This window comes from Saimiri boliviensis, chromosome 5 (assembly GCF_048565385.1).
Source record: "Saimiri boliviensis isolate mSaiBol1 chromosome 5, mSaiBol1.pri, whole genome shotgun sequence".
Lineage (NCBI taxonomy): Eukaryota > Metazoa > Chordata > Mammalia > Primates > Cebidae > Saimiri > Saimiri boliviensis.
The window spans coordinates 114,943,708-114,970,013 of record NC_133453.1 but is presented as its reverse complement, the minus strand read 5'-3'; the positions used below and the strand labels follow the sequence as shown (position 1 = coordinate 114,970,013).

Genomic DNA, 26,306 nt, shown 5'->3' with positions numbered 1-26,306 from the left:
GACACTTACTTCTTCCTTTCCAGAAGGGATGGCTTTGTTTTGTTGTTTTTGCCTTATTGCACTGGTTAGAACCTCCAGTTGAATAGGCATTATGAGAGTAGATATCACTTTCTTGTTCTTGATTTTAGGGTGAAAGCATGGGCCTTTCATGATGAAATACAGTGTTAGTTATGGGATTTTTATAGATGCCTTTTATCAGATTGAAGAAGTTTTTTTTGTATTCCTAATTTGCTGAAAAAAAAATTTGTCAGAAAAAAAAATGGTAGTTGTTTTTCGAATACCTTCACTGCATCTGTTTAAATGACCATGTTTTTCTTTTTAAATTTGTTAATATGATGAATTACACTGGTTGATTTTGAATGTTAAATCAACCTTGAATTCCTAGGACAAACCTTATTTGAATTATCTGCTTTATATATTGTTGAATCACTTTGCTAACATTTTGTTTAAAACTTTTACATATGTACTTATGAAAGATACTGGTTTGTAACTGTCTTTCATTAAGAAAAATAAAGTGGGCAGGGAGTGGTAGCTCATGCCTGTAATCCCAGCATTTTGGGAGGCCAAGGCAGGCGGACCACCTGATGTCAGGAGTTTGAGACCAGCCTGACCAACATGGTGAAACCCCGGTCTCTACTGAAAATACAGAATTAGCCAAGCCTGGTGGTGCATGCCTGTAATCCCAGATACTTGGGAGGCAGGAGAATCGCCTGAACCCAGGAGGTAGAGGTTGCAGTGAGTCAAGATCACGCCAGCACTCCAGCCTGGGCAAGAATGTGAAATTCAGTCTCAAAAAAGAAAGAAATAAATAAAAAGTAACCTTATTTCATTTCTTCGTTTTTTCTTTTTCTTTTATTTTGTTTATTTGTTTTTGGAGACAGAATTTCACCTTGTCACCCAGGCTGGAGTGCAGTGGTGCAATCTCAGCTCCCCACAGCCTCCACCTCTCAGGTTCAAAGGGTCAGCCCCCAAGTACTTGGAACTACTAGCACATGCCACCATGCCCAGCTAATTTGTTTGTTTGTTTGGTTGGTTTGTTTGTTTGTTTTTCCAGATAGGGGAGACTTTTTATTTAAAGGCAGAATACCAAAATGGCTCTCTGGTGTAGGTGATGTCTACTTTCACACTCAGCTTGTACATAATCCCCTAATCTTAATTTCTTTTTTCTTAAGGGGTTGATTTGGATTGACTTGTTGAGAATGGTATCCATTACTAATGAGTCAGGAAAGGGATTTCTGTGGTTACAGGTAAACTCGTGATAGGTCTGCAGAAGCTACAGATGAAGAGGATAGTGAGGAAGTCAGCCACAATCCATCTATGTGAAGGTCACACCAGCTTTCTCGATGGTGTTGACATAGGCAGCTGTTCTCAGGTCCAGTCCCAGGTTGTATTTCATGGCTGTGCACATAATTTGCCTGGCAGAATGCTCCACTGTGTACGCCAAGCCAGCGTGCACAATGTCTTTCTCAGATGCACCCGATATCCTATCTTGGAATTCTGCCGTAGGTACAACGGGAGTAGTTCCACCATGCTTTCCAAATTTTCCTTCTAAACTCTCTTGAACAGATATGAGCAACTGGTAGTTAGAATCCCTTTTATATTTGAAGGTCTAATGGCCATAGCTGACAGGATTTAGATTCTTCAGCCCCTCAAAGTATGATACTGTCACTCCTCCGGCATTCAAGTAGAGATCTGGAATAACCATGTTTCTCTCCAGGAAGATCTTATCAGCTTCTGGAGTTGTTGACCCGTTGGCACCTTCATCAATAATCTTGGCTTTGACTCTGGTGCATTGGATTTGGCCAACTGCTTCTCACTGGCAGCTGGGATCAGTATGTCACAGTCAGCCTCCAAGATGCTTCCTTCATAGGGCTTTGCCCTGGGGAAGCCCAGAATGGACCCATGCTGCAATTTGAAGTTTTCCAGTTCCTTTGGGTCAAAACCATCTGGATTCCATACACTTCCCATCAGACTCACCAACAGCAATACATTTAGCACCAAAACGATGTAAATATCTCGTAGAGTGTAGGCCCACATTACCAAATCCCTGAACAACAAATGTTTTATCTCCAAATCCCTGTGTCATTCCTAAAATGCTCATGTGAGAAGCTTCACTGATAAAGTTTTCAACCCCATGGAAGACACCAGGCTAGCAGCAGAAATGCGTTCGTGGCTGGCCCCTTGACTGATGGGTTTACCAGTAACACAGACATGTGCATTAATATCATAGTGGCCTATGGTGCTGGCATAGATATCAGCAATCCAGGACATCTCCGGCTCACCTGTGCTCATGTCTGGGGCAGGGACATCAATGCCAGGACCAATAAAGCCCTTCTTTGCCAGCTCCATGGTGAACCTCCTTGTGATCTTGTCCAGTTCATTATCAGTATAGCTCTTGGGATCTATCTTAACACCAGCTTTAGCGCCCCCAAACGGCCCATCAACCACTGCACATTTGTATGTCATCAGAGAAGCCAAAGGTTTTACTTCATCTACGCTCAAGCAGTACTGGGACGGACGCCTCCCTTGCAGGGCGCGCGGTGCTGGCTGTGCTGGGTCCGGTGACCTCCCAGCCGTCGATGGCCTCCCAGGAGCCGTCGTCCCGTCGGACGGGGAAGGAGAGGCTCAGCACGTGGTTGCAGGGCTCGGTGATCCGCATTGCGGCGCACCCGGGTCCTCAGGTCCTCCAGCAGCTTGTCCTCCACAATGCTGGCGCCACGGTGGAAGAAGCCCTGCACCATCTTGAAGAAGCTGGGGTCGTCCTCAAGGTTGGCCACTGCCTCGCTGTAGTGGCGTGTGGCGGCCAATGCAAGCCCAGGGTGCGGGCCCAGCGGGGCAGCAGCAGCCCTTCGCCCAGGTAGCGGCACGTGGCGGCAGGCAAGGCGAGGTGCGAGATGGGCACGTGCTAAGAGTCCCCGCGACAAGGGAGGAATGGCCTGGCCGCTAATTGTTTTTTAATCAGGATAATGCTGGCCTTGTAGAAATAATTGGGAAGTATTCCCTTTTCTTTGTTTTTCTGGAGTAGTTTAAGAATAGGTATTATTTCTTCCTTAAATATTTTCTAGAACTCACCAGTGAAACCACCTGGACCTGATGGGTATTCCGTGGGAAGATTTTTAACCGAAGATTCAAATGCTTTTATAGATATGAGGCTATTCTGGTTCTGCTCCTTCTTGGGTGAGCTGCGGTCATGGGTGTTTTTGAAGGAATTCATCCAGCTCACCTGGGTTGTTTAATTTGTTGGCGTAAAGTTTCTGATAATATGCCCTTTTATCTTTTTAATATCTGTGGAAACTGCAGTGATGACGCCTCACCCCTGGCATTCCTGATATCGATAATAGGTATCTTCTTTTATTCCTGATCACTTCGCCTGGAGGTTTAGCAATTTTATTGATTTTCTCAACAAACCGTCTTTTGGTTTCATTGGTTTCCTTCATTTGCTTTTTATTTCATTGATTGTTTTGGTCGTATTACCTTTATTTTTCTTTCTCTGGGTTTAATTTGTTCGTCTTTTTCTAGTTTTTTGTTGTTGGTGGTGGTTTTTTGTTTCTTTCTTCTTTTTTTTTTTTTTTTTTTTTTTTCAGACAGAGTCTTGCTCTGTCGCCAGCCTGGAGTGCAGTGGCCTGATCTCAGCTCACTGCAACCTCTGCCTCTGCCTCCCGAATGCAAGCAATTCTCCTGCCTCAGCCTTCCTTCACTTATGAAGCTTAGTTTGGCTGGATATGAAATTCTGGGTTGAAAGTTATTTTCTTTAAGGATGTTGAATATTGGCCCCCACTCTCTTCTGGCTTGTAGGGTTTCTGCTGAGAGGTCTGCTGTGAGTCTGATGGGCTTCTCTTTGTGGGTAACCCAACCTTTCTCTCTGGCTGCCCTTAGCATTTTTTCCTTCATTTCAACACTGGTGAATCTGCCTTGGCCTGCCTTGCTAGGTTGGGGAAGTTTTCCTGGATAATATTCCTGAAGAGTGTTTTCCAGCTTGGATTCATTCTCTCCGTCACATTCAGGTACACCTATAAAGCATAGATTAGGTCTTTTCACATAATCCCATATTTCTGGGAGGCTTTGTTCATTTCTTTTTACTCTTTTTTCTCTAATCTTGCCTTCTCATTTTATTTCATTGAGTTGATCTTCAATCTCTGATATCCTTTCTTCTGCTTGGTCGATTCAGCTATTGAAACTTGCGCATGCTTCGCGAAGTTCTCCTGTTGTGCTTTTCAGCTCCATCAATTCATTTATATTCCTCTCTAAGCTGTTAATTCTCATTAGCATTTTGTCAAACCTTTTTTCAAGGCTCTTAGTTTCTTTGCATTGGGTTAGAACATGTTCTTTTAGCTCACAGAAGTTAGTTATTATCCACTTTTTTTTTTTTTTTTTTTTTTTGAGACGGAGTTTCGCTCTTGTTACCCAGGCTGGAGTGCAATGGCGTGATCTCGGCTCACCGCAACCTCCGCCTCCTGGGTTCAAGCAATTCTCCTGCCTCAGCCTCCCGAGCTGGGATTGCAGGCAGGCGCCACCATGCCCAGCTAATTTTTGTATTTTTTTAGTAGAGACGGGGTTTCACCATGTTGACCAGGATGATCTCTATCTCTTGACCTCGTGATCCACCCGCCTCAGCCTCCCAAAGTGCTGGGATTACAGGCTTGAGCCACCGTGCCCGGCCAGTTATTATCCACTTTCTGAAGCCTGTTTCTGTCAACTCATCAGACTCATTCTCCATCCAGCTTTGTTCCCTTGCTGGTGGAGAGTTGTGATCCCTTGGAGAAAGAGAGGCATTCTGGGTTTGGCTGTTTTCATCATTTTTGCACTGGTTTCTTCCCATCTTTTTGGATTTATCTACCTGTGATCTTTGTAGTTGGTGACTTTCAGATGGGGTCACTGAGTGGACATCCTTTTTGTTGATGATGAAGTTATTTCTTTCTGTTTTTTAGTTTTCCTTCTAATAGTCAGACCCCTCTGCTGTAGGACTGCTGGAGGTCCACTCCAGACCCTGCTCACCTGGGGATCACCTGCAGTGCTGCTGCATTCTCACTGGGAACTGCACTCCAGAGCTCTTCCTATTCCACCATCTTGGATCCTCCCTCTGTAAGTTGGCTTTTTAATATTTATGCTTTATTTTTTGCTTTTCCGTATTTTAAATCATGTACTTAAAATGTCTTTTGGGCCCAGCTCAGTGGCTCACACCTGTAATCCCAGCACTTTGGGAGGCCGAGGCGGACAGATCTCCTGAAATTAGGAGTTCAAGACCAGCCTGACCAACATGGTGAAACCCAGTTTCTACTAAAAATACAAAAATTAACCAGGCCTGATGTTGCATGCCTGTAATCTCAGCTACTTGGGAGGCTGAGACAGGAGAATCCTTTGAACCCATGAGGCAAAGGTTGCAGTGAGCCAAAATTGCACCACTGCACTCCAGCCTGGGTGACAGAGTAAAGCTCTGTCTCAAAAATAAAATAAAATGAAAATAAAATATTCTTTTGTTGGCCTTTTTTTCCTTTAAGAAATCTGCTGTAGGCCAGGCACGGTGACTCACTCCTGTAATCCCAGCACTTTGGGAGGCTGAGGTGGGTGGATCACCTGAGGTCAGGAGTTCGAGACCAGCCTGGCCAACATGATGAAACTCCATCTCTACTAAAAATACAAAAATTAGCCAGGCATGGTGGTGGGCACCTGTAATCCCAGCTACTCAGGCAGGTTGAGGCAGGAGAATAGCTTGAACCCAGGACAAAGAGATTGCAGTGAGCCAAGATCCCACCATTGCACTCCAGCCTGGGCAACAAGAGCAAAACTCTGTCTCAGAAAAAATAAAATCTCCTGTAGTACTTACCCTTGCTCATGTGTAGCAGGACTTATTTCCCTGGTCACTTTTAAGATTTTCTTTTCATTAATGGTTTCTAACAATTTGATTATGATGCACTTTGGTGTGGGCTTATTCATATTTCTTATGTTTGAGGCTCACTGAGATTCTTAGTTTGATGAGTAGATAGCTTTAATCAAAATTGCAAAATCTCTGGTCATTATTTGTTCAAATACGTTTTTCATTCTTTTCTCCCATCTCAGAAACTTCAGTTACGCTTATATTAGACTACTTGAGGTTGTCTGACAAATCACTGATGCTCTTTTCAACTTTTTTTTTTTTTTTTTTTTTTTTTTTAGACAGGATCTCTCTCTGTCACCCAGGCTGGAGTGCAGTGGTGAAATCTCAGCTCACTGTAACTTCTGCCTCCCACATTCAAGCAATTCTTCCACTTCAACTCCTGAGTAGCTGGGAATACAGCTGCCCTCTACCACATCCAGCTAATTTTTGTATTTTTAGTAGAGATGGGGTTTCACCATGTTGGCCAGGCTGGTTTCAAACTCTTGGCCTCAAGTGATCCACCCGCCTCTGCCTCCCAAAGTGCTGGGATTACAGGCATGAGCCACTGTGCCTGGCTGATCTTTTCAATATTTTATTCTTTTCTCTCTTGTGTTTGATTGTTTTATTTTACATAATTTCTATTGCTGTGTCTTCAAGTTTACTAATCTTCTTTTTTCTGCAATGTCTATTGCTAATTATATTCACTGCATTGTTTACCTCAGACATTGCAGCTTCATGTCTAGGAGCTCAGTTTAGGTCTGTTTATATCTTCCATATCTCTACTTAGCATTTCAAACATATTGAGACAGTTATAACAATGGGGAGGTGGTGTGGGTTTTTTGTTTTGTTTTGTTTTGTTTTGAATAAGATCTCACTCTGTTGCCCCAGGCCGGAGTGTGGTGGCACAATCAGTACTCACTGCAGCCTCCACCTCCCAGGCTCAAGTGATCCTCCCACTTCAGCCTCTTGAGTAGCTGGGGACCACAGGCACATACCACCATGCCTGCCTAATTTTTGTATTTTTTGTAAAGATGGGGTTTCTCCATGTTATCCAAGCTGGCCTTGACCTCCTGGGCTTAGGCTGTTATCCACCTACCTCAGACTCCCAAAGTGTATAATAATTGTTTCAATGTCTTTGTCTGCTAATTTTAACATCTGTGGCAGTTTTAGATTGATTTCAATTGGTTAATCTTTCCCTTCATTATGAGTTGTATTTTCCTGCTTCTTTGAATGTCTAGTAATCTTTGATTAACTGCTAGACAATGTTAACTTTAACTTATTGGGTGCTGGATTTTTAGTATTCCTGTAAATATTCTTGAGGTGTATTCTGAGATATAGTTTAGATACTTGGGAACAGTTTGAATCTTTAAGGGCTTGCTTTTATGAGTTTTAGATGGAATCCTGTCTAATTTAAAAGCTAGTTGTTCCCCACTACTGAAACGAGTCCCTCCTGAGTGTACCCAATGAGCTGTAAATTATATTTTCCCATCTGCCTGACAGGCGCACACATGATTCCTGACTTTGTGTGCGTGCTACGTACTTCTGGCTCTAACTCTGTTCTATCCTTGGGTAGTTTCCCCACTATCATTCGTTACTCTGGTGCATACTCCAGAAGGATCCTCTAGAGATCTCTGGGGTTCTGTTTCTGTGCAGCTCTTATCTCTCTGACACTCTGTCCTGTGAACTCTACAGGCCTTAACCTCCCTGTACCCTCAGCCCCATCTCCACTCAGGAGTCCCAGAGTCTCTCTAGGTCTCCTCTCTGCATCATGGCCTGGAGACTTGTAAGCTGGGACAGTTGTAGGACTTCATTTGTTTCCCATTTCTCAGAGATTACTAACCTGCATTGTTTGGTATTCATTGTCTTTGAAACTGTTGTTTCAAATATCGCTTTTTTAGGTAATTTGGTAAGTCTGAGCCCTGTTAGTTTGCCTTGGTCAGAAACAGAAGGATCTCGCCGGGCACGGTGGCTCAAGCCTGTAATCCCAGCACTTTGGGTGGCCAAGGCGGGTGGATCACGAAGTCGAGAGATCGAGACCATCCTGGTCAACATAGTGAAACCCCGTCTCTACTAAAAGTGCAAAAAATTAGCTGGGCATGGTGGCACGTGCCTGTAATCCCAGCTACTCGGGAGGTTGAGGCAGGAGAATTGCCTGAGCCCAGGAGGCGGAGGTTGCGGTGAGCCGAGATCGCGCCATTGCACTCCAGCCTGGGTAACAAGGGCGAAACTCTGTCTCAAAAAAAAAAAAAAAAGAAACAGAAGAGATCTCCACATCTTCTTGAGCAGAAGAATGGTATGATAAATACAGTCTTTGAAAAGATTTCAGCTAGTGATTCTGTTTAGGATAGCCAAAAAAAGGAGAATAGAATAAGAAATGAGAGAAGGGAACCTTCAGGATCATAAATTGTTGATGTTTTAAAGTCATTCTGCCCCCACTGGGGTCCTTCCACCTGTGCTTCTGAGGAGTCATGGCACACATTTACTACAAGCAAGTGGTTCTGTGGTTTCTGTCTGCTCTGACTCTGGGCCCTTCACTTGGGTAAAATTCACCACGTATGACAAGGCCATGCCCCAAAGAAGGACCCTATTGGTGAACAAAGCCTTAGTCCCTCCTGCCACCTCCCTACTTGGTCCTGCACCCACATCTTGGACCATATTCATCCTTCGTGGTGAGCTCCACTGTCACCTCCGCCAGAGAACCCTCTGTGACCTACAGCCGAATGAGGAGCCCCTCCTCTCTGCCCCCACAGTTCCTGTGCCTCACTTGATCATGGCACTTATCACATATTATCATATGATCATTATCTGTGGGCATATCTGCATTCTCAACCAGACACAGAACTCTATGATAATGCTAACAGGGCTTCATGGCCTCCACCCCTAGTACACAGTCAGCCCAGAAAAGGCAGCAGGAGGCTGGGTGTGGTGGCTTACACCTGTAATCCCAGCACTTTGGGAGGCCAAGGCGGGCAGTTCACTTGAGGTCAGGAGTTCGAAACCAGCCTGTCCAACATGGCAAAACCCCATCTTAAAAAAAAAAAAAAAAAAAAAGGCCACAGGTAGGATTTACTAGATGGTTTGGTGAAAGAATAAGTGGAGAAATCAACAAGGGAGCTTGGTCTCTGTGTCTCCTTGAAAACTCTTTTGCTCTGCCCCCTGGCTCCATCAACTTCCATGGCTCAGGGTAACTTACCTGTCTGATCTAACCAAGCCCCGGGACGTGATCCAGCCCCTCATAAGGCAGAAGGGAAAACCAAACAATCCCCAGTTTCAGGAAGGTGACTGAGTCCCGACTTTCTTTCTGATAAGATCTTCCTGGAAGAGCTGAGGCAGAAACACCCTGGCCGCCAACCCTCCTGTTTGCCCTCACCTTCCAAGCCTGAAGGTTCGGCAATGGTAGTAAAAAAAGACATATGATTTGTTCCCATGTGAAACAACAGGAGAGGAATCACTTCTGAGGCCACAGGCTATGTCTCCCCAGCTATGTGTGTCATGGCCAGTGTCTAATTCTGTTCCAGCACCCCAACAAGCAGGTAAGGATGAGGAAACCGCAGCTCACAGGAGTAAGTCACTTGCCGAAGAGCACATGGACGCTCAGGAAGGGATGTCACTAGAACTCTCCAGTCTGCAGCTTCCAGCTCCCGGCCTGTGGGCCATGGACCTGGGGGTGTGTACCCAGGCTCTTCCTGTGGCAGGGGAACTGAGACTAATTGCAACTGGCCGATAGATCCACATTTGCTCCAGCAATTGTCTCTACTCTGAATAAATAACATCACAAACATCTACTGGTTGCCATTTTTTTTTTCCATCCAAAATAGTCTAATGCTATTTAAGTGAAGCATAAATACATTTAAAAGTTTAATTACGTAGCATGGTTTTAAAATTTTATTATAGGTTCTGTTGAGCCACATGTACAAAGAGCCCAGCTGCTGTCATGGTTCTTGACATTTTGTTGGTGTTCTTTTTTTTTCTTTTATTGAGACGGAGTTTCACTCTTGTTACCCAGGCTGGAGTGCAATGGTGCAATCTCGGCTCACCGCCACTTCCACCTCCTGGGTTCAAGCAATTCTCCTGCCTCAGCCTCCCAAGTAGCTGGGATTACAGGCACGCGCCACCATGCCCAGCTAATTTTTGTATTTTTAGTAGAGACGGGTTTCACCATGTTGACAAGGATGGTCTCGATCTCTTGACCTCGTGATCCACCGGTCTCAGCCTCCCAAAGTGCTGGGATTACAGGCGTGAGCCACCGCGCCCGGCCTTTGTTGGTGTTCTTAATGTGGGTTTACCTACTTAAATTTGGAATCTTCTGAACTCCGGACCTGAGCGGTGCTCTGGTATTCAAGGTTCAGTTTTCTTTAATCATGTCTGCAGCAGGAGTGTGGGAGGTAAGAGGGAGCGCAGCTACTCCTGGGTTTGCCCTCTAGGATGGGGGCAGATTGAGACACAAGGGCATGGGGTGGGTAAGAAGTGGGGAGCTGCCATCCCTTCCCTGGGCTCAGACTGACTCTATCCGGGCACTGTCCCCTCCCCACCCCCGGGTCATTCAGCTGCATCCTCAGCCCTGTCCATTCATGCATCAGGAAAACCACAAACTTGAGTCTCTTCCATTTTCTGGTGGTTTGGGTGCCTTGGCTAAGGGCCTGTTCTCCCAGCTTGCTCAGTTCCACCAGGCTGTCATCGAACACCTGGGGAGCTGTCAGGATGCATCACACTTGATCCTCTGACTCTTCCTGCAGAAATTCCTGACCCTGTGTCTAGGAGGTGAAGGATTAAGAATGAATCAGGTCCAGGCTCTAAGAGGCCATTCATAGACTGTCCCAGGATCAACCTGGAGTCCTGCTACCACTCCCTTCCAGATCTGGATCCTCTGGGGCACCAGCATCTATACTCAGGCCATAGCATATGGCAGTGGGGGAAGGGGTTGGGGGTCTGATAGAATCCTCCCTGTGCTGAGGGGAATGTATCCCTTAACCTCCCCGAACGTCAGTTTTTTCATCTGTAAAATGGGGATAACAACATACTTACTTTAATGGATAAGGTAAGGACTGAAGAAAAGCATGTCAAGTGCCTGGCTCTAAGTCTGCCATGTGACTGCCTCTTATCTGATGTCTGTTCCCTGTGTCTTCCTTTGCAGAAGGCATCCTGAACATGTCTTGACATACGGGGTCCACTCAGCCACATGTTTGCTAGTGAAGGGAGGGACACCACTGGAGGGCAGAGAGGTAGAGGTGGCTGCAGAGTGGGAACTGAGGACGACCGTGATTGTGTATGCAAGTGTGTGTGCGTGCACCTCACCTGCGTGCACAGAGGAGCCAGGCCCACAGGATACCAATCAAAGGGCTCAAGAGAGTTTTTGCTTCATTTAATGTCTCAGATTCCATGTCTCTACGTGAGCCTCCCAGAACCTAAACACAACCTTAGAAGAAAGAAAATGATCCCAAACTAACTGACCCATAAGCCTTTCCTCTCCCAATGAAATGAGTCTCAAAATAGAAATCAATGTGAATTATAGAAGTTAAAGTTATATTTTTTACAAACTTGGGATTGTTGATATGAGCTCCACACCTGTCCCATTTTCTTACTCAGCTATGGTCTATATCTTGCACTTGACCCTAAGTTCTCTCAGTGTGGCAAAGTTGTTCCATTTATTTATTTATTTATTTATTTGAGATGGAGTCTCACTCTGTCACCCAGGCTGGAGTGCAGTCGCACAATCTCGGCTCAATGCAACCTCTGCCTCCCGGGTTCAAGCGATTCTCCTGCCTCAGCCTCCCAAGTAGCTGGGACTACAGACGCAGACCACCACAACCAGCTAATTCTTGTATTTTTAGTAGAGACAGAGTTTCACCACATTGGCCAGGATGGTCTCGATCTCCTGACCTCGTGATCCGCCTGTCTTACCCTCCCAAAGTGCTGGGATTACAGGTGTGAGCCACCTTTCCCGGCCAAGTTGTTCCCTTTATAAACACTGTATTTCCACCATAAGCACCATGTCTGACACCTACTATGCACTCGGTAAATATTTTGGGTGGGTGGGGGTGGCTGCACAGGATGGATGAGCAGCAGTGAGCTCCCCGACTCACCCACTAGAAGCCCACCAACCCATGAAAGGTCTCCTGTCCCTTGGGACAAGTACTGCTTCCTTCAGCACGGGAGCCCGACATGCCCTAACCCCCACCCGACCCGTTTTCTGGGAAGCCGACACAGGGGCTTGGCCCCGCCATGGTGCCTGAGGCCTCTGAGAGGCAGGTAATGGCTTGGGCTAAGCTGATCTGTTTGTTCCCAGCATCAAGGCAGGCTGAGCAGATGCTTGGCAGTTACCACCGCCAGACTGGGCCTGCCAGAACAGGGGGTGAGGCGCAGCCAGGGAATGTGTCAGGAGAGATTGCAGGGCCAGAGGAGCACAAAGAGGGCACTCTCAGGGCTCCTGGGAGCCTGCCTGGGCTCCCCGTCTGCCAGTGTCAGGCTGTGCTGTCCATCGAGGCAAGAGCTCCTACCAAGGGCAGAGAAGTGAAAGAAGGAGGCTAAGTTGGCCCCAGTGCTGCCCTAGAAATGAGCAAAGAGGTCATAGAAGCAGCCAGCACTTGTCCCAAGCTGGTGGTGGAGAGGTGAGCGTGAAACTTGAAGCATATGTCTTCAGCTCTCTGAGCCTCCATGTCTTCGTTGCCAAAACCATGTTGCAAAGCATGTCCCTACATTGCCAGCGGGCTCTGTATTAGTCTTAGCCAATAGGGGGCGATAAAGGGAAGCTCAGTGCCAGTGGGGGCGGCAGGACTTCGTCCTGCCAGTCAGGTGATTCAGCTCAGGTGACTGTAGCCCCAGCCACACGCCTTCCCGTCGGCGGCGGCAGGTTCCTCCCGGAGCAGCCGCTGAATCTAGTTTCCAGTTTCCCAACCTTCACAGAACCAGCCTCCTGGTACGGCATCTCCCAGACACCAGCTCCAGAGCAGCGGTGTCCCCTCCTACTGCCCCCTGAGGTCTGAGTTTTGGCTCCAAGGGGGCTTCTCCTCCAAGCTCTTAAATTCTTTTTTTTTTTTTTTTTTTGAGACGGAGTTTCGCTCTTGTTACCCAGGCTGGAGGGCAATGGCGCGATCTCGGCTCACCACAACCTCCGCCTCCTGGGTTCAGGCAATTCTCCTGCCTCAGCCTCCTGAGTAGCTGGGATTACAGGCACGCGCCACCATGCCCAGCTAATGTTTTGTATTTTTAGTAGAGACGGGGTTTCACCATGTTGACCAGGATGCTCTCGATCTCTTGACCTTGTGAACCGCCTGCCTCGGCCTCCCAAAGTGCTGGGATTACAGGCCTGAGCCACCGCGCCTGGCCCAAGCTCTTAAATTCTAATCGTTCTAATCTCTTCCCTCATCCCCCAGCCGTGGGGGGTGGGAGCTGCTTCTAACAATTATTACCTCCCCAACAACTCAGCGATCTTTTTGCCTTTTCAGTTACCTGATTACCAACTTTATACCTGGCTAACACTTTTTGTATTAATGCTCTTTGTAAAAAATAATGGCTGTGTTTTTGATCTCCTGACTGGGTCCTCTCTGATACTTCAGGCTAACAACATGCGCTTCTTACTGAGAATGAACTTGGATGCTACCTGACACCATGTACTTACTAGCTGTACAGGCTTGGACAACTTTTTTTTTTTTTTTTTTTTTTAGATGGAGTCTCACTCTGTTGCCCAAGCTGGATTGCAGTGGCATGATCTCGGCTCACCACAACCTCCACCTCCCGATTTCAAGCAATTCTCCTGCCTCAGTCCCCTGAGTAGCTGGGACTACAGGTGCGCGCCACCATGTCTGGCTAATTTTTTGTATTTTTAGTAGATATGGGGTTTCACTATGTTGGCCAGGCTGGTCTTGAACTCCTGACCTCGTAATCTACCCACTTCGATCTCACAAAGTGCTGGGATTACAGGCGTGAGCTACTGCGCCCAGCCAGCCTTGGACACCTTGCTTCACCTTGTAAAGCCTCATCTATCAAGTGGAAACAATAAGAGCACTTACCTCCCAGGGTTGCTGCAAGGATTACATGAGATAATATAGAGATAGCATCTAGCAACACTCAGAAAATTGTAGCAATTCTTATTTGCTTATTATTTCATAGATACATCAGTGAAATCTTATAAAGTAAATCATGAGTTATTTGAGAGTAACGTTGTCACTCTCATCTCAGAAGAAGGAAAAGAAAAAAAGTCATTTAGTTTTCTATAATCCGACAACCAACCTTAAGCCTCAACACCACCTAGTACAATGCTAGGCATCTCTTTCAAGCTTAGTAACATTACTGGCTCCAAGGCGAGGAAAGTCCAAAGTTTGTCTCAGAGCTGCAGAGACTTTAGAGGTGATGAGTCTAACTCCACTGCTGTTGTGTCATCCTTAGAGTGTACCCATCAAGCATATGTACAGCCTCTCAGTGGAAGAAAAGGTTCTACCTTAAGTCCAAATGAATATCTGCCCCCCGGTGATGTCTACCCCGTGGTTGAGGTTCTACTTTTGGGGGCCACACAGGCAAGTCTATTTGCTTTCCTCATGATCAAATACTTGAAGGTGATGGTCGTATTTGTCCCCTGAGATGTTCTAGAAGCTCCCTAGTAGTTTGTTACTAGAGTAGGAAGATTTCAAAAGGCCTCACCTTCCTAAACACACTTCACAAATGGGTGCCTGTTAAAATCACGGTGCTCAGAGCAGATGGCAGAGCTGTGCTGCGCCTGAGGGCTGATCGGAGAAGAAGGGGTAGGATCATCACCTGCCATGGTTTAAATGCTCTGCTGTCTTTGATGTGGGCTGAAATGACAGTCTCGTGACTGCTTTACATGGCAGCCATGCCCCCGCTCCTTTTGTGATAGTCAGTTAAACCTCTCTATCAGTCCAGGTTCTGACTTGTGAGCAGTAGAAAATATCTCTAGCTGAATTATTTAAAAAAAAAAAAAAGAAAGAAAGAAAGAAAAAAAAAAGTAAATGTACATTGGATTTCTGGTAAGGTGATGGTAGAGTTGTAAATATTCCCAGATTATCCCATATAAACGAAGAGAGTAACTAAGATAGGAACACTAGACCAATGGATAACATCTACCACAAAACTAGGTAGTAAGGTCTCCCCAGGACTCTCCTAAAAGTGGGTGGGAACAAACCATTTTGAGCTAAAGGACTACATGGTCCTACATCTGTGCAGTCTGAAGATGCCTTGGCTTCTGATGGCTGTAAGTAAAGCGGGGTGTCTGGGGTATATACTCTGGGGTTCCACCTCTCGCCGCAGGAAAATTTAGGACACAGACACAAGAATTTAGGAGCAGAGGTTTCATAGGCAGAAGAGAAGAGAAAGAAAAACAGCTCTCTCTAGAGATGGGGGTGGGGGGACTTCTGAGCAGAAAAGACTGGCTGTGGTGGATGCCCCGAATTTTATAGACCAGCTTGAGGAGGCGGTGTCTGATTTAAGCAGGACCACAGGTTGGTTCCATTAGGTATATGTTACATAGCACTGGAAAGCTGGTTTCCCACGCTAATCTTATTAGGCAAGTGAACTCTCCTTGGCCAGCGCCATCTTGTCTGCTCCCTACTGTACATGTGGCTGTCAGAGAAGGGAAGATGGAGCCACCATCTTGAACATGTCTTGTCCCTAGTTCCTGCCAGCATTTCACCCGTGCACGCTTCTGGCTTACTTGTCGGTGTCTGCAGCTCGACTTTACAGGATGCCCGTTGTTGGAAAATGATTTGGACTGCCTTTCATTAAAGAGAAAAGCCTGACCGAGGACTCCCATACCCTTTCTATCTGCCTAAGTGATTTCTTCTTAACTCCTGTATCACAAGGACAGAACAATCCCAAAGTCACTAGTGTGAACTAACTGGAATGCACCGTGAGCCAATCTGAGAAGAACAATCAAAACTGGGAAAGTTTTAAAAGATCCAGTACATGGGTGAATGCAATGCGGCCATGATACGATGGTTCTGATGGTGCTGGAGGAGCGTGGGCCTTATAACCCCATGAAATGAACAAATCAAAGCTCTTTCCCCAGACAAAGATCCACAGGGAGAAGAAACAGATGGGAATAGAATCTAAACTGAGTAGGACAGGGACAATAGAAGCAGTGGGAAAAGAAAGTGTGGATTAAAATAGTGGACAGGCGCAGAGTAGGCAGAGCTCAGAAAATACGAGGCCATGTTTTAAATTACTTTGTGAAGCCGGCACAGTGGCTCATGCCTGTTATTACTGTACTTTGGAAAGTTAAGGAAGGTGATTCACCTGAGGTCAGGAGTTTGAGACCAGCCTGGCCAACATGGAAAAACGCCGTCCTGAACACTTGGACCTGGGAAGCAGAGGTTGCACTGAGCCAAAATTACGCCATTGTACTCCAGCCTAGGCTACAGAGCAAGATTCCATCTCATAAATAAATAAATAAATAAATAAATAAATAAATAAATAAATCAGCCGGGCATGGTGGCTCATGCCTGTAATCCCAGCACTTTGGGAGGCTGAGGCGGTGGATCATGAGGTCAGGAGTTCAAGACCAGCCTAGCCAAGATGGTGAAACCTCATCTCTACTAAACATACAAAAATTAGCCAGGCGTGGTGGCAGGCACCTATAATCCTAGATATTTGGGAGCCTGAAGCAGAGAATTGCTTGAACCCAGAAGGCCGAGGTTACGGTGAGGCAAGATTGTGCTGTTGCACTCCAGCCTGGGTGACACAGCAAGTCTCTGTCTCAAATAAATAAGTAAATAGATCACTTTGTGAGAAAAACCTAAGAGGGAGCTCTAAGGATGAAGCTTAAAAAACTATCCTAGCACGCCCTTCCATCCTAAAAGCAATGAAAACTTATTGCATATGCAAAGTAAGTAACAGAAAATAATCACAGTCAAATCCTGTAAGAAGTTTATCCTGAGGAAATAAAATAATAGGGAGTTCCATAAGAACACGTAAGGTTGGGTGTGGTGGCTCCTGCCTGTAATCCCAGTACTTTAGGAGGCAGAGGTGGGCAGGTCACTTGAGGTCAGGAGTTTGAGGTCAGCCTGGCCAACATGGTGAAACCCAGTCTCTATTTAAAATACAAAAATTAGCCCAGCGTGGTGGCACATGCCTATAATCCCAGCTACTCAGGAGGCTGAGGCAGGAGAATCGCTTAAACGCAGGAGGCAGAGGTTTCATTGAGCCGAGATTGCACCACTGCACTCCAGCCTGGGTGACAGAGTGAGATTCCATCTCAAAAAATAAAATAAAATAATAAGACAATAAATGTGCCCAACAATGAAATAGACAAGGCAATGAAACACATAAGAAAGACATCTATGAAAGACATAAAAATTACCTAATTTTAAAAACAAGGAAAATATATTATGAAAATGAAAAAAATTGTTAAAGAACAATATAAATTAAAATTTTAAAACCTTACAAATGAGGTGATTGGCGAATAGGAAGATTTGAGATGACTAGAACTCAGGATATAATTAGAAAAAAGGATATTTTTTTCAAATGAAGATTATACTAGAAGAAAACAAGAAAGAGCAAGTACAGTAATGCCTGAAGATAAAGAGAAGGTGGAGAGGAAAATGTTTTTAAATATTTTAAAGAGATACAAAAGATTCAAAGAAAAGTAATTGATAGGCGAAGAAGATCTAACATATGTAATAAGAGGCTTTCAAGAAGAACATGAAAAAACGGAAGACAGCAAACCCTAAAACCTGTAATTCAAGAAAATGTTCCTGAAATGAAAGATTTTGTAACTACATAGTGAAAGAGCATGCCACATACCTAGGATAAGTAACCTATATGGCCAACATCAAGACATATTCTAGTAAAATTATTGGACTTTATGAAAAAATTATTTTAGGCATCTTCACTAAAAGTTCAAATTGCTGGCCAGATGGGGTGGCTCACGCCTGTAATCCCAGCACTTTGGGAGGCCAACGTGGGCAGATTACGAGGTCAGGAGTTCAAGACCAGCCTGGCCAACATAGTGAAACGCCGTCTCTACTAAAAACACAAAAAATTAGCTGGGAATGGTGGCAGGCATCTGTAATCCCAGCCACTCAGGAGGCTGAGGCAGGAGAATTGCTTGAACCCAGGAGGCAGAGGTTGCAATGAGCAGAGATCACACTACTGCACTCCAGCCTGGACGACAGTGAAAGACTCCGTCTCAAAAAAAAAAAAAAAAAAGTTCAAATTGCTTAACTTGCCCACAGAGACAGAAAGTAGAACAGTGGTTACCAGGGACTGGGAGAGGGGAATGGGAGGAACCGTTTAATGGGTATAGAGTTTTTTCTTATAGTATGATGAAATGTTCTTGAACACGATGATGGTCCTGCATCACTGTGACTGTATTAAATACCACTGAACTGTACACTTTACATGGTTAAAATGATGAATTTTGTGTTATGTATATTTTTCCATAAAAAAGCAAGACTCAACTATCGCCTGTCGACCGGAATTGCACTCTAAATATAAAAGCACAAATAAATCAGGCCCAAAAGAATGAAAGAAGATATACCATGCTAACACTAATCAAAAGATTATTAGAATGCTATATCAGTATCAGAAAAAAAATGGATTTCAAAGAAAATCATATTACTAGGGATAAAGAAGACCATTATTAAAATGATAAAGGGCCCAATACATCAAGATTACATTATAATTCTAAACATGCACCTACTAACAAAGCTTGAAAAAAACATAAAAGAAAAACTGTTAGAACTTAAAGATAGACAAATTCACAATTACAATTGGATATTTCAATATCCGTCTCTCAATAATTAATAGAATAAGTAGACAGGAAATCAATATCTATACAGTGGCTTGAACAACACTGTCAGCTACACCAATTGAACATTCCACCCAACAACAATAACAAGGAAATCGGATTTTTTTCAAGTGCACAAGAATCATCTACCAAAACAGACAATATTTCGATACATAAAAGAAATACCAATAAATTTAAAAGTTTTCAAATCACGCAAGGTATGTTTTCCAATGTTTTCCAATTTAATAATATTAAATTGGGAATCTGTTATATAAATTTTTTCTGGAAAACACTCAAATATTTGGAAACCAAACAACACGCTTCTAAATAATTCATGGAAAAGGGAGAAGCTACAATTTAAATTAGGAAGTATTTGTAACTGAACGAAAGCACAGAATATTAACATTTGTGGGATGTGGCTAAAGTAAGTAAGTATATTCCCTTCACCTTGCCCACAGGAAGACAGAGTGATTTTATCACACGTGCTAGTGAAGTTCAGGTACGATTTGTCTTTTGTGTTTCCTTGCTTGCCAAAATGCTTAAAGCCTCACCTGAGAAAGACAAGCTGGCAGAGGAAATCAAGAAGGAATGTCAGAGAATTCCTTCTTAGCTATTTCTCTTTTCTCTTCATCTAGGTTATAAACCTGGACATCAGAGCAGAAAAAAATCACCAGAACAAAGACAAGGCCATAAATGAGTGAACAAGTAGAACAAATAAGTGGATGAATGAGGGAATGAATGAACAGTGAGTCCGGGCTGGGCTTCAATCCCAACACTTTGGGAGACGGAGGAGGGAGAATTGCTTCAGGCCAGGAGTTCGAGACCAGCCTGGGCAACACAGCAAAACTGTGTCTACATCATTCCTAAAAAAGAAAAGAAAAGAAATTAGTCTGAATGCTGCAAAATTGCCGCTAGGCCAAGTACATGGTGATGTTGGCTACATCTTGGCATAGTGACAATTCTTTTGCCATAGACATCCCAGGAAATTTTCTCCTCCTCTGCTCTCCGGGAAGTTTGACCACTCCACAACACATAGGGACATTCCCAATGTCAAAAATTATAACCAACCATAAAACTTTTTTTAATCCAAGCAATAACCATCTCTGTTGCATAAACAGGCCAAGAAGGAAAATGCCTTTGCCCAGGGACCGTGGCTGTAAAACCTAGGGCCACACCCAGCTCTACCCAGTTCTGTTGCCTGCCCCCGGCTCCCATGAAGTCCTTCAGCTTCCTCTGCACTAAGGCTTGCAAGAGTGACTCAGATTCCCATCCCTTGCCTCAAACTATCAGTGCTGAAAGATTGAAGTCCTCGTCCTTGAACCCAACTGTGCCAAACTGAAAGAAATTATTTACCGACTTACTCCTGGGGAAATCCAAAAACAGAGTTTCCTCACCTGCCACGTGCCACGTGCAGTGTTTTCTTTTTGTCCCAAATCAGTGGGTGGAAGTCCAAACACAAGGAACAGCCATCTTCTGAATTAAGTAACTCAAGCTCCCACGAGCTGTCCACCACTGCAGCTCCATCTGACTCCTCACTGTCTTGGGTCACACCTGACACCCTACAAGGCCCTCCTACCTGTCTGTGAGTGCCCCAAGATGCACGTAGCACAATCCTGGACTCCGGCAGGCATCTGCCCCAAAACTCTGCTTCATTTCCTAAAGATTCATTTCATATCGTCTTTACTTCGGTGGGTGTTTATACATGTCCATATAAAAGTGTGGTTTCGGCTGGGCGCGGCAGCTCACATCTGTAATCCCAGCACTTTGGGAGGCGAAGGCAGGCGAATCACGAGGTCAGGAGATCGAGACCATCTTGGCCAACATGGTAAAACCCCATCTCTACTAAAAATATAAAAATTAGCTGGGCGTGGTGCCACATACCTGTAATCCCAGCTACTCGGGAGGCTGAGGCAGTAGAATTGCTTGAACCCGGGAGGCAGAGGTTGCAGTGAGCCAAGATTGTGCCACCACACTCCAGCCTGGTGACAGAGCAAGACCGTGTCTCAAAAAAAATAGAAGTATGGTTTTTAAAAATTGAAGTTTAAGCACCACCTCTTCCAGGAAGGCTTCCTTGACTCTTCTGGCCAATTCAGGTATTCCCTCCTCTGGGTTTCCTGAACACAGAGTTTGTCTCTATCCAGGTAACACAAAGCAGCAGTTAAAGCCATGGATTTGGAGGTCAGACACACCTGGGTTTAAACCTTGGCTCCACTATTTACTTGCTGCTTGAACTGGGCCGGTCCCTAAGCCTCAAGTTCGACTTTTATAAAATCAGGTTGATAATAACACCTACCTCCTAAGAGTTTTGTGACAATTCAATGAGAGAAGACATTTGGAGCACTTGTGTAATACCCAGCTTAAGGGACAGGCTGAACAGCAGAGTATATGCATTCCTAAATAATCATTTAAACACAGATGACTCTCTAATGAGAGTAAATACCTACCTGTCTCCCCATCGTACCACGGGCTCAGTTTTATCCCTAACTCCTGGCAGAGCCCGGGAACATACAAGAAAATGGAATTTTTATAGAATCCTCCTTCTCCAGCCAGCCACCCCGTCAGCAGACATCCTTTTTGGAAAGCCCAGGCAGCATGAAACCTACCGAACCTGCAGAATTAGAAGCTAATTGGTAGATATGTATTAAGTAACGTACTAGGTGCCGTGAGGGTACAAAGATGAAAATACAAAGTCTTATTTCTCAAGGAGCTCATGTTTTGTTTTAGGAGAGGCAATATAAACCTTTGGAAACTTCCATCAACAACTAAGATTTAAATAGCAAAGACGATAAACTGGAAATCTAACAAGGAGAAAAATAGAATTACCAGGCACTCTGCCTCTGCCCACCATAGACCCTCAGACCCCCCTCCTGGAGCCTCACCCCCTGCCCCTACCCCGGTCCCCATTCCCAGACCAGTCCCAGCATGAGAGCTGGTTTATGAGCAGCCTAATTCTATTCTCTCCTTCACCTATCCCCCGCCATCATCATGACACTCAAGTCTACTTTCTTAAGATCCTAGGAAGTAGGTGCCCGTTTTATAGATGAGAAAACCAAGGCTTGCGGAGAGCAGATAACTGCTCAGAGCCCCAGTTTAGTAAATGGTAGAACCTGGATCCTATCCTAGGTGTGTTTGGCAGCCAAGTCCAATGGGGTAACCCCATTGCTGCCCCCAGTGGGTGGAGTCCAGTGGGAAGGTTGTTTGCTCACCTGGAACAGCTGGCGTCATGCAAAAGCAAACGTGCATGTTGGGCGCAAGCAATAGAAACCCCACGCTGGTGACTGGGGAGCTCAGAATTGACAGGAGGTGGGAGAACAGGAACAGGAAGTGGGCAGCCACCGAGGGAGGCCCAGGGGCAAAAGCTTGGCCAAGGTCACGCCTGGAGGCCTACGGGGAAGGCCCACCAGAAGCTCATGCTCCCACGGTGGCGAGACACCAGGGCCACTGCGGCCACCTGTGGACATGGCCACCGGGAGTGGCATCCCAGTCTCTCTCCACTTGATGTCACCCACCTGAGTCTGAGCCCTGGATGGAAGTGTCCTTTAGCCACGTCTGGGTCCATTTGCCCAGGAGCTAGGTGAGAGAATGCCTGCCCCATCAGCTTGCACAGTGGGCGGTTTAATCTCCTGCCAGTACTCACATAATGGGGCCTTACTCTCAAATAAGAAGGGGGTAGTTGGGTGCAGTGGCTCACGCCTGTAATCCCAGCACTTTGGGAGGCTGAGGTGGGCAGATCATACGATCAAAAGATTGAGACCATCCTGGCCAACATGGTGAAACCCCATCTCTACTAAAAAATACAAAAATTAGCTGGGCGTGGTGGCGTGCGCCTGTAGTCCCAGCTACTCGGGAGGCTGAGGCAGGAGAATTGCTTGAATCCAGAAGGCAGAGACTGCAGTGAGCCAAGATTGCGCCACTGCACTCCAGTCTGGTGTCTGGCAACAGAGCAAGACTCTGTCTCAAAAAAAAGAAGAAGAAGGGGGTAAACATGCTAGGCAGTGCCCTCTCCATCCCACAGAAAATGTCCCCTGCCATGATTAAGAGCTAAAAAGAATGGAATAGGTGACATGGGATCTAGAAGCTTGGAGGAGGGGCCGCAACGAGGGCTGGAAGGATTCAAGAGGCGGCCATAAAAGAGATGGGTGCTGACTTTGGCCTTTCAGCACAGCGAAGATGAGGTCCCTGTGCTGTCCGTGATGCTTGGCCTGACCTGATCGGGGGTCCTTTAAGGTCGTTCAGGGCCTGGACCACGGCAGCCACATTACAATCCTCACAGCCACGGCCCTGTGCGAAGAGCCAGGCCAGCAGCGGCAGCTTTCCCACCAGTCTTGCAGGCTAGCCCCTCTGACCCCATAGCTGAGAGAGGCGTCAGGCCTTGACGGAAAAGGCCAGCATGTGAGCCCAGGCCTGTCCAACTGGGAGGCCCACGCTCCTTGCCCTAAGCCGGCTGCCTCCCATTACAATGAGAGAAGGAGCCGTAACACTGTGCATTTCACTCCTGTTGGCTGCTTTTCCCAGGAATCTTTGTGTCCTTCAGGCCAACCCTATGAGACAGTGAGAGCTGCACATGCTCACCCCTCTTGAGCAGCCGAGGAACCCAAGGCCAAGGTCATCCAGCTTTCAGGGACTGGAGTCCACACAGGCCTGGTGCCAGCCCTTCACCCGGATCCAGCCAGATGTCTGTCTTCAACTCCTGACTCTGCAGTGGGAGCTTGAGGGGTGGAGCAATTTGGGGAACAGATCCCATTAAGCTGTGTCCATCTATGTGATATAAACCCACACCTAGCCATCCCCTGGAACACGGTGGCCAAAAGTGCAGAGGGAACATTTGTCTAGGAGAACAATGGGTATTGATGACTCTGGCAGCTGCAGCTGGCAAGCACAGCAGGCGGTTTGGTCTGGGGTTTGGGGTGGTGTTTATTTGGAGGCCGTAGCCTGGTTACTCATCATTCTTGCTCTCCCTGGGCCCCTGGGCTGTCTAAGGACTCAGTGGAAATGGTTCAACAGCCCAGGATACACATACGCTGTCCCATCATTGTCTGCTCCTCCTGGGAGTGACTGGCGCTGTGGCCTGGCTTGGGCTGGGCTATCCTGGGATGGGGATCTGGACACTCTGGGTTTGGACCAGCAGCCCTGGGGCAGCCTTCTTTATACTGGGCACACGTGCTCCTGAGAACCTGCTAGACAGTACCGTATCCATGCTCCATTTCCTGGTGGCCTGCACATCACACCAAATACTCTCTCCAACACACACACATGTAGATGGACAGGCTGCTGCCTGCCTGTCACCACCACAGTCACTTCAGTGGCCAAGAGACAGGTGACCTCAAGCAGGTCCTGGTTCAGACACCAACACATGGCGTGTCAGAGCTGCTCAGGCTTCCGTGTCCCCAGCTGCAAGACGCGGCTCCACAGCACGCCCTCTGCACCTCACTGGCGTCCTGCTCCAGCTGCCTCTGTCTGCAGACAGCTCTGTGCACACACCCATGGAGCATGTCCCGCCTGGGTGTCACACATCGCCACCAGAGATGCAGGATGCATGGGCGCAGGGACCAAGTCTCCTCACCTTCCCCAGGATGAGTTTGTGCCGCTTCTGGGAACTGAGGCCCAGGGCTGTCCACCAGTGCCGTCTGCCGTCAGTCCTCTTTCTCCAGCTTCACTCCCCTGTCCAAGAGGTCACACGCACTTACGTTTCCGCACGGAAGCCAAAAGCCTCGGGCTCTGAATTTCAGTTGATCCTAGGTGAGAACAGTGGATTTGAGAACTTCTCAGGCCTCTATTCTGTAACATATGAAGGTATGAAGGGCTTTTTCTTTTTTTTTTTTTTTTTTTTTTGGAGACAGAGTCTCTCTCTGTCACCCAGGCTGGGGTACAGTGGCATGGTCTTGGCTCACTGCAACCTCTGCCTCCCGGTTCAAGCGATTCTCCTGCCTTCAGCCTCCCAAGTATCTGGGATTACGGATGTGCACCACCACAACCGACTACTTTTTGTATTTTTAGTAGAGAAGGGTTTTTACCATGTTGGCCAGGCTGGCCTCAGTCTCCTGGCCTCAAGTGATTTGTCCACCTTCAGTGTCACGAAGTATTGGGACTACAGGGGGTGCATCACCATGCCCAGCAATATGAAGGGCAGTCTTTTTTTAATTGCATTTTAGGTTTTGGGGTACATGTGAAGAACATGCAAGATAGTTGCATAGGTACACACCTTCTTCCCCTTCACCTATATCTGGCATTTCTCCCCATGCTATCTCTCCCCAACTCCCCACTCCCCACTGTCCCTCCCCTATTTCCCCCCAACAGACCCCAGTGTGTAGTGCCCCACCCCGTGTCGATGTGTTCTCATTGTTCAACACCCACCTATGAGTGAGAACATGCGGTGTTTGATTTTCTGTTCTTGTGTCAGTTTGCTGAGAATGATGGTCTCCAGGTTCATCCATGTCCCTACAAAGGACATGAACTCATCGTTTTTGATGGCTGCATAGTATTCCATGGTGTATATGTGCCACATTTTCCCTGTCCAGTCTATCATTGATGGGCATTTGCATTGGATCCAGGTCTTTGCTATTGTAAACAGTGCTGCAGTGAACATTCGTGTGCATAAGGACACTCTTAAAAAAAAAAACATTGAAGTCCTGGACCATATTGTTCTCACACCCAGCTGGCATCTCTGCCAACTTTACTCATTGGATAACTAACCCTTAATTCCCTCCTCCATATAATGAGGCTGACTCCTTGAGGAACTGCTCCAAGGATTGAATGGAGTAAGTACATGATGTGCTCTCCACAAGGCCGGGTACCCAACAAGTGCTCAGAAACAATGGGCACAGAGGTCTGAATGGGGCGTGGAGGGGCAGTGGCTGGAATCAGAGGACCTGGCAGTTTGCAGCTGTCCCTCAGGAGGCGCTGGCGTCCCAGCTGGCCATGGCACTGGAGGAAGCCACATACACCCAGGATCTGTCCGCCATGAGCCCTGAGATCCAGCCTTCGCAGGCTGGGTGATGCACACCCTGGGTCCTGAGCCCAGAACTGGAGCCAAGATTCCAGCAGGTGCTCAAGATCAACAAGCTTCGGGTTTCCTGGTTGAGGTCCTGCACGTACAACATGTTCCCTCTTTCCAGAAGGGGTGCAGGTGTAGCCCAGAGCACCGCCCTCCATCCTCTCTGACACCCTGACCGCCCCGACCCTGAGCCCCCTGCCCTCAGTTTCCCCCTGAGCTGCCTCATCCCATCACCTGACCATCACATGTGGCTCAGAGACATTCCTTAATGCTACAGGTTTCACCAGAGCCTGAAGATCTGCGGCGTCTCCGCTCCACACCCAGGGCTGGCATCTCATCCTAGGTGTTACATGCCCCCAGGGCCTTTGCTCCTACAGGACCACTGACAGCGTCTTCATCCATCTCCAGATGCTCTGGAGGCCCAGGCAGGGCAGGGATCCATGGGAGGGAGAGAGGCTGGCTGTGGCCTGCTCCCCTGCCACGCACTAGCACTGCCCCCGGCCCTCTGGCTGAAGCTGCAGGTTGCCCAACACAACCCTCTAGAGCCATTGACCCATGCGGGTCCCTGACTCAGCTACAAATTCTGCTCAGCCCACACGTGCAGCTCCCCAGATTGCCCTCTCCGACCTCCCTCCTTGGCAGCCCAGGACTTCGGAGGCCACACGTCTCTGGGGGACTTTGGAGTCAGAGCCGTGTGGATCACATCCTCAGGGCATGCTTCT

At 46.7% G+C, this 26,306-nt stretch overlaps 1 pseudogene; it reads right to left on the bottom strand.

The window, feature by feature from the left end:
- Window positions 1-1,315: 1,315 nt before the first annotated feature.
- On the bottom strand, window positions 1,316-25,742 carry LOC101046846 (glutamate dehydrogenase 1, mitochondrial-like; annotated as a pseudogene).
- Window positions 25,743-26,306: the final 564 nt, after the last annotated feature.